At 46.5% G+C, this 7758-nt stretch overlaps 1 long non-coding RNA gene across 1 annotated transcript; it reads right to left on the bottom strand.

Moving 5' to 3' along the window:
- Window positions 1-385: 385 nt before the first annotated feature.
- Window positions 386-7068, bottom strand: LOC114635242. Its single transcript, XR_003713448.1, has 5 exons — window positions 6882-7068; window positions 5271-5353; window positions 5001-5040; window positions 4861-4917; window positions 386-472 (listed from the first exon to the last, which is right to left on the bottom strand). It is a non-coding gene; the product is annotated as an uncharacterized LOC114635242 (long non-coding RNA).
- Window positions 7069-7758: the final 690 nt, after the last annotated feature.

The raw sequence follows: 7758 nt of genomic DNA, 5'->3' as shown, positions 1-7758 counted from the left end.
CTGTTCTAGTCCCCAGCACAGAGTCCTAAGCAGAAACGGAGTCTCAGACTGGATCCAGTATAGGTGGGAAATGTGCCATTTCCATGAGCCTCACAGCTGGTGAACAGGACTGGGGAAGAGTTCTGATGGAACCATTCTTGTGTGAAAATAAAAGTAAGTTCAAAGAAGCTATTGTGTAGTATGGGAAGATTACTCGGTCATCCACATACTCCTGCCAAGCATGCCTTAGTCTCCCCAAGTGCTCTGAGGAGAGCTGCTCCAGAAGGCTGACAGTTGCTTCATACACTTCCAAGTACCCACTCTCGGCTACACACTGGAACTGAAAGGCAGCCTGTGGCAAATGCTGTCACACTCATGCCTTAGGAGCGTCTGTGGTGTCTCTCACCTGGGATGCGTCTGCTGCTCTCCCCTGATAGTCTGTGCGCAGTGTTCACACAGAGCCACAGCTCTTTCAGGAGAACTTTCACCTTCTCTGTAACAGCAAAGCACAAAGATCAGGCACAGTCCTGTGACGTGGAGACTTCTCATTCAAGCAGGAAGCAGTACCCAAACCTCCTCACTACAACCACTGTGCATAATGCTAACTGTTAACAAGGTCAAGCAAGGCTTCTGTTACAACCTGAAGACACAACATAGGTTTGTTTGCTCTTTTTCTTTCTTCTAGAGTAGTGGTTCTCAATTTTTCCAATGCTGTGACTCTTCAATATACAGCTCCTCATGTTGTGGTGAGCCCCAATCATGAAATGATTTTGGTTGCTACTTCAAAACTGTAATTTTCTAATGTAAAATCTGTTTTCTGACGGTCTTAGGCAACCCCTGTGAAAGGGTCATTCAATCGCCAAAGGGGTCGTGACCCACAGGTTGAGAACCACTGTTCTAGGGGTTGGCCTCCAAAGACCCAGCCCATTTGTTATTAATGGCATTACAGCTTCTATCACAACAAGCTAGCCTGTGCCTGTGTTCCACAGTGCTGAGATGGGTACAACATTAGTCAACTAACCCTTAGTTACACGAGTCTATCAGCACAGGCACCAGATAACCATGCAGCAACCATCCAGAGGACTGATGGATGGTACACAGTCCATGGACATGAGGGGAAGGGGTGGAAGCAATATGCAGAAAGGCCTGCAGAGGGCGCCCATAGCAGAAGACTTCACAGAAGAAGACAGGCTTTCACAGGATGGGAAACTGCTAGGATGTAATTCCAAAAATATCTGGACTCTCAACCTTCTGTAGAACCACTGACCCACATTGAAAGACCAAGAGGAGACATAGGTAAAAGAGGCCTGATGAAAACCATAAGAACAATATAATATCAGGGATAAAGTTTCTGTAACTCATTAAATACACATACTGCAAAAATAACCATCAAGGCAAAATCTATTCATGAAAATGTAGCCATAAAGAGTGTGAGGTGAAGCATGGACTAAAGAACTAACCCATGCTAACGACATCTCAACAGGAAACGATGCTGAGGACAAACCAGGGATCTCTAGAAGTGTCCTTAACCCTAAGCTTTATGAAATGGGTAAAATCGCTAACCCAGGTCAACAGAAGATTGAAAAGATTAACCTTCCATGTTAAAATCTCCAGGAAATCAGCCACTGGTTTAATACAGTAAACTGATGTTAGCATACTAAAAAAAGTCACCCCAAAGTGAAGTCCACAGATGGGGATATCAAGACAAGCATGGCTGACATTGTTACAAGTTAATCTGTACAGATGCCGCCTACCTTTCCTACTTCAGGCCAACCCGGTTACCATTGGAGGCTGCAGACCCCTATGGCTGAGAAGCTTATCTGAATTATGATTTAACCTAACCTAGAGCCTGCTTCCAAATACTGTAATCCCCTTTGCTTAAATGACCTGACCACGGTCCCTGCTTAGTACATATACCCAAAGCAGCCAACAAGGAGAACCCTAAAAACAAAGAAAACAAGTTACTTTTTCATCCTCCTGGAGAACAGTCACAATGCCAAGGAGCACACATGCTTCTCAGAACTGACCCCAAAGCTGGCCTTCCAACAAGCCGAGAAAACTCCTCAGCACAGCTTTCTGATCACATTGTGAGTGGGCACCTATGTGTGATCTCTGAAGGGCGTCTTCTCTTATCACAATCTAGGGTGCTTATAGGACTTTCTGCTCCACTGTCCCCGTGTATCAAGATGAGCGTGTTAGAGTGGCTAGAGCAAGGTCCTGCTCAGCTCTTCCTTTAAGGAAGCTTACTGCTCAAACAGCCCCTCCTCCTGAGAAACCTACACAGTTCAGTACCTGCTGAGGCGTCTAGGGATGCCTGACACGTTTATGATCTCCTCCTATGGATGCTGTGCATTGCCTTAGGTACTCGGTACTGAGGTACTGCCATTTGAAAAGGGGAGGTCTCATACTCTGTTCATCTTCAGACAGGTCAACACAACGCACTGGAGGTTTGCACGATACTAGACACAGCAGCACTAGCACCCTCTGCCTGTTCCCCTCCTCTCATCTCCAGGTGAGACCTGAAGCACTCTGGGGCATGTCGTCTACTCCCCACACTGGGTGTGGAAGCTGCCGTGTGCAGAGCCTGCAGAGCCGTGTGCAGAGCCTGCAGAGCCTGCACAGACACAAGCACAGGCTCTGCTGTCCTTCACCACATTCACAGTGGGTGGCTGCTCCCATGACCATGAGCCAGCATCAGTTCCAACGGCCCAAAGGAGGGGAGAACGTCTATCAATATCACACTGACGTGTTTGCTGTATTAGCCAACCTTTATGAAGTTTCTAAAGAACTCGGGATGTGGTTACAGTCCTTATGAATGGCTGTTCTGGCAGTTGTTTCTTTAGCCGTTTACAACCCCTTCTTCGAAAGACTCACACTGAATTTCTCCCATGAAGAGGGTCATTTCCTCAGGAGTCCCCAGGAGGCTTGTCTTGCATAGTTCCATGTGCTTGAGTCTAGAATGTTTTACCAGACCTCAGCATTCTGAACCCCTTGTTCCATACAGAATTGTTCTAAAGCTTGGACTTGTTGAGTTGGCCTTACTGCTTTCATAGACAATGTGAGCCTATCCTAAGTCAGCGCCGAGTACTCAACGTTTTCTGCCTCATTTGATCTGAGGCAGGCATGTGCTCTATTAGCCTGTTAGCTCTGTCTGCCCTTGTGGTATCAACACACACTCACTACCTGTGCTTCTGACCAGGGACTCTCATTTTCCTCCTCACGGATCAGCCCTCCTGGCTGTACTCACCTATTGAAACCCTGGAGCGGATGAATACTGAGACTTCTGGCTTCCATGACATTTGGTATCTTTGATGCTGTTCCTTCACACTCCATTCTCAGGGAACCCAGACTTCATCTCTCAGTTTAGGAATCAACTGGTAGTTCAGCCAACCCTTCATTAGGTAGCTGGTATTTTACTTCTCAAGGTCCCTCCACCTCATGTGATACACTGGCCCATGGGCATGTTCCTGAGCATCTTCAAGGACACTACCAGGTCTGGGCATCTCTCACTCATGTGCTAACACTGGTTCTTTAGTCTTCTACAGTCTGAGGGCTTTCCCAAGACACTTGTACTTTTCAAAGTTTTAGTGGAGGGTTTAGGCAAACTGATAGCAGACAAAATCTCCTTCCTTGCCTACACTCTGAATCCACTGTAAGTCACTGCAGGTCCTCCTTTCAGGAACCCTGTGGAAGGCTAGTGAGTGGGCTCACTTATGAGAACTGAAACAGTATGTAAGCATCTTATTAGGGGACGGGGAAAGCAGATAGCCCTCAAACCAGCCATTACTTACCCATTATTTCACCTCCAACAGTTCTCATTCACAACCCGCACTTTAACAAACTGTGCCTGGGGAGTTTCTGAACAGGACTCTAGCCACGGCTCTAACCCTGGCAGGCTCCTCTTTCACCAGTTTTCTGTAGAGCATGCATGCTCTGGCCCTCCGACGTGGAGAAGCAGCCTTTGAGACTGTCCTTCCCTGTGGCTGTGCCCATCAGCTCTCCATCTCCTGTCTCACTTTCCTCTACAGATGCTAAACCTCTACAGCAGTGGCTCTCACCCTTCCTAATGCTATGACCCTTTAATACAGTCAGCCCTTCACGTTGTGGTGACACAAAGCCAGACAATTCTTTTAGTTGTTACTTCACAACTATAATTTTTCCGTTATGAGTCACAATATAATAGCTGTGTTTTCCAATGGTCTGAGGTGATCCCCAGTCTTGTCAAAGAGTCATCTGAGCCCCCAAAGAGGTCATGGCCCACAGGCTGAGAACCACTGATCTAAAGTGTCCAGGAAACCTCCTTCTGTTTTTGGAGACAGTGTATCTATTACTAGCCAAGGTGACTTCAAATTCAGAATGCCGGTGCCTGGCTAGTCCACGTGCTGATGCACAGTGTGTGTGTCCTGCCTGCGCCTGCTGCATCTGCCCTAGCTGAACACTGTGAGCAGCAGTACCTGACCACTCAGATGTGGCCTCCTCGTTGTGTTTATTGTCCCCAGAAAACACACTGCAGAGCTGTGGCTAGTTCTGCCTCCCTTAACACTGCTCAGAACCCAGGAAACCAATAAATTAATCTGAGAAACTATAATCTAGGCAGAAACCTATCTCTACTTGCTGAAAAAAAGTGAGAGTTTTATAAATACTTTTCTTTCCCCAAACAACGTCTTTGTAGAGTCTTTCTTTCATATATTTTGTAAGAAAATAGTTGGCTTTATGGACATGTATACAGGTATAAGTAAACCTGTATGTGTACAAATCTAACCATCCAAAATAACAATGTATCTATCTACAGAGCCGGATTTTCACAGAAACTATGGCACCTGAGCCGGCCAAGCACAACAAGCAACAGCCAAAAGCAAGCCCAGCTGTCAGCATACTCACTTTTATCTATGCTTCCGTGTGAGTCACTCGAGATTTGTGTTCCAATGTGCCTCAACTCTGAAAACACATACAGAGAAGGGTTTCAATGAACACTGCACATTCAAACTGGCCCTCCACATAAGCACTGACCGAATACTCACCCTTCTCATTTTTCTGTTTGGAAAATTCATCAAGCCTTTCCTGTGTGGGTGGGGGAGAAAAACCAAGAGTACTTATGCTGCACAGACACTGTGCAGACACTGTGGGGCAAAGGTCAGACAGATGCAAGGACACAGTGACTGTAGCCACAACTTGGATGCCACAGAGGCCCTGAGTCATAGCTGCAAAGTGTGTGCATCTTTTACCGAGTACCTGTGTCTACAGAAGCCCCAGTCAGGGATGCAAAGTATGTGCGTCACTGTACCCAGTACCTGTGTCTTCTTAAACTCCTTCTCAAGTATTTTCTTTTCATTTCTCAATTGCTTGAAGTCCTGAGTTTGCTTGACAGCAGCCTCTATGTTTAACAGGTAGAGCAAAGCAACAGAAAGAGGTGTGGGTTAGTAACCTCTGAATCAAATGAAATCCAGCACAAGCTTTTTTTCTCCATGTCACAGTTAGTGCCTATTCATCATGCTACAGAAGTTGAGTAAGGCTGTAAGGATTCTCTCACACCAGGGATAGCAACTCCAAATCCTCACACACGACACTGGCTGGTCAGGGACAGTGGACAGAACTATAGATTGTGAGCAGATCATTCATTTCTTCTTTGATTCAAAAGCACCAAACAGTGCACACATCAGTAAGAATCTAACCAGAACCGACATCACAGAGACATGTACATGCACCAATGCAAAGGATAGCAGCTCTCATACAAGACCCCAGTAACAGTTCTCTTCTCCCAAGGTTTGACTGTCCTCGACACTTATAGGGAAAATTACTTTTGTTCCATTAAAAAAAAAAAGGCACATTTAACTTCAGCGAAGGTCTGGTCTCTAAGTTGCATCCATTCTCTCAGGCACTCCACTCATCTCCACAGACAAGGGAGGATGAGGCTAAGAGCACTCATGCACTTAGTGCTTGTCAGTGCTCATGAGACGGATAATCTAACCATGCGCAGCTGAATCTACACTGAGGACGACGACAAGTAATACTTCATTACTTTTGCTCTAAATGGCCTTTTGCAACTACATTTGAACTCCTTACATGGAAACACCTCATTCTGAAGCAGAACCCAACTACTGTCCTGCTGGGAGTCAACCTAGGCAGACACCTGGTACCACGTTGGCCAGAGTGATAGCACAGATGCTGCCTGTGGCTGAGACCACACATGAGTGACTACAGACAACACCAACAGTCCAATCTTGAGCTAGCTGCTAAAAACCAGTTAAGATGTAAGGACAGAACAGATCCCAGTGTGGCCCTTTTGCTTTCCGCCTACTCAGAAACAAGAAGCGAGTGCCAAATACAAGTGGGGCACTTCATAGAATTCTCTGTGCATGTGTCACAGAGACCTGTGTGCAGCAGTGATTGATGTGGGAGGTCTCAGTCCACTGTGGGTGGTTACATTCCTGAGAGCAGGTCCTGGTTTCCTATAAGCAGGCTGATCAAGCTACATGGAGCAAGCCAGTAATCAGCATCCCTCCATGGCCTCTGCATCAGCTCCTGCCTCCAGGTTCCTGTGCTGTGTGAGTTCCTGACTAGACTTCCCACAATAGATTGTGATATACAAACCATCCTCCCCTTCCCAAGATGCTTTTGTAATGGTGTTTATCACAGCAATGGACATCTTGACTAAGACAAATCACAACCTTTTCTAGTAACCATCAACTTCAGTTGAAACAAAGACCTAAAACAGAATCACTGCATTTCCTTCGATGCTGCCTGTCTAGAGCAACAGTAACAGAGAGAGGATGAGGCTAAGCCCCGCATACTCATCTCCACACAGAGCTGACTGTAGAGGAAGTGATCCTCCCTAGCCTCACACACAGCACAGGCCTGTGAGACGGTGGCTCAGCTGGTCAGTGAGCAGCAGCCGCACGTACCTTCCAGCTTCTTCACCTTTGCTTCTAGCTTCTTCTTCCTAATAATAAAACCTTGTCAGTTAGGCGGCAGAGACAGTCAGCTCATCACATATCATTCTCCTTGGTAAAACTTATATAAGAGATTCCGCTCACAACTACTATCGCACGTCAACTAAATTACCAGTATATGATCTCAAGGTAGAATGAGCCTGAGAAAGAACACTGTACCATTCAATGTGCAGTATTCCTAAAATGGGTTTTGTAAAACCTGACTTCTGTGTGAGAAACACAAAACGGGCCTATTGAGTCTTTGCCATGAACACATGGGAGACCTTTTTCTCCTTCAGGACACTAAAATGTCATCTCTGAGCTGTGTCCAAACGATCTCATCCAGCACCTAACCCCCCCACCCCCACCCCGCATTGTTCAGGAGCACGCAAGTGCGCAAAGGAAGAAGCGGGTGGACGCTTCCCTGGGTCTAAGATAGGTCTCTGAGATTAAAGAAGATAGGAAGCTCAGAACAGTGTCTACACACTGTCACGTCCCAGCCCCAGCGAACAGTGACACATACAGCTCCGCAGGGGCTCCAAGGGATGTAGCTGACCTACCAAAACATGGATGTAATTAGCATGATGCTTCTAACAGCCCATTTCATTAATGGTAACAAACGCCCATTGTCAGTGAGATACCACAGATGATGGCTGGAGAGGACTGTGTTTCAGCACACACAGGCACAGTTGCAGCTCATACATGACAAAGTATGTCTGATAGCCTGAGCACCCCTGCATCACCAGATGGCCTTAGTCACAACAGTCCTGACTGAGTGAGTGGTGGGAACTAGCTGAGATTAGTCCAAGTCTGCACAGCTAACTAGTTACAACCAATGAACAGAAACGGG

Source organism: Grammomys surdaster, unplaced genomic scaffold (genome assembly GCF_004785775.1).
Source record: "Grammomys surdaster isolate TR1022 unplaced genomic scaffold, NIH_TR_1.0 72121, whole genome shotgun sequence".
Lineage (NCBI taxonomy): Eukaryota > Metazoa > Chordata > Mammalia > Rodentia > Muridae > Grammomys > Grammomys surdaster.
This window is presented reverse-complemented; position numbering and strand designations above follow the sequence as displayed.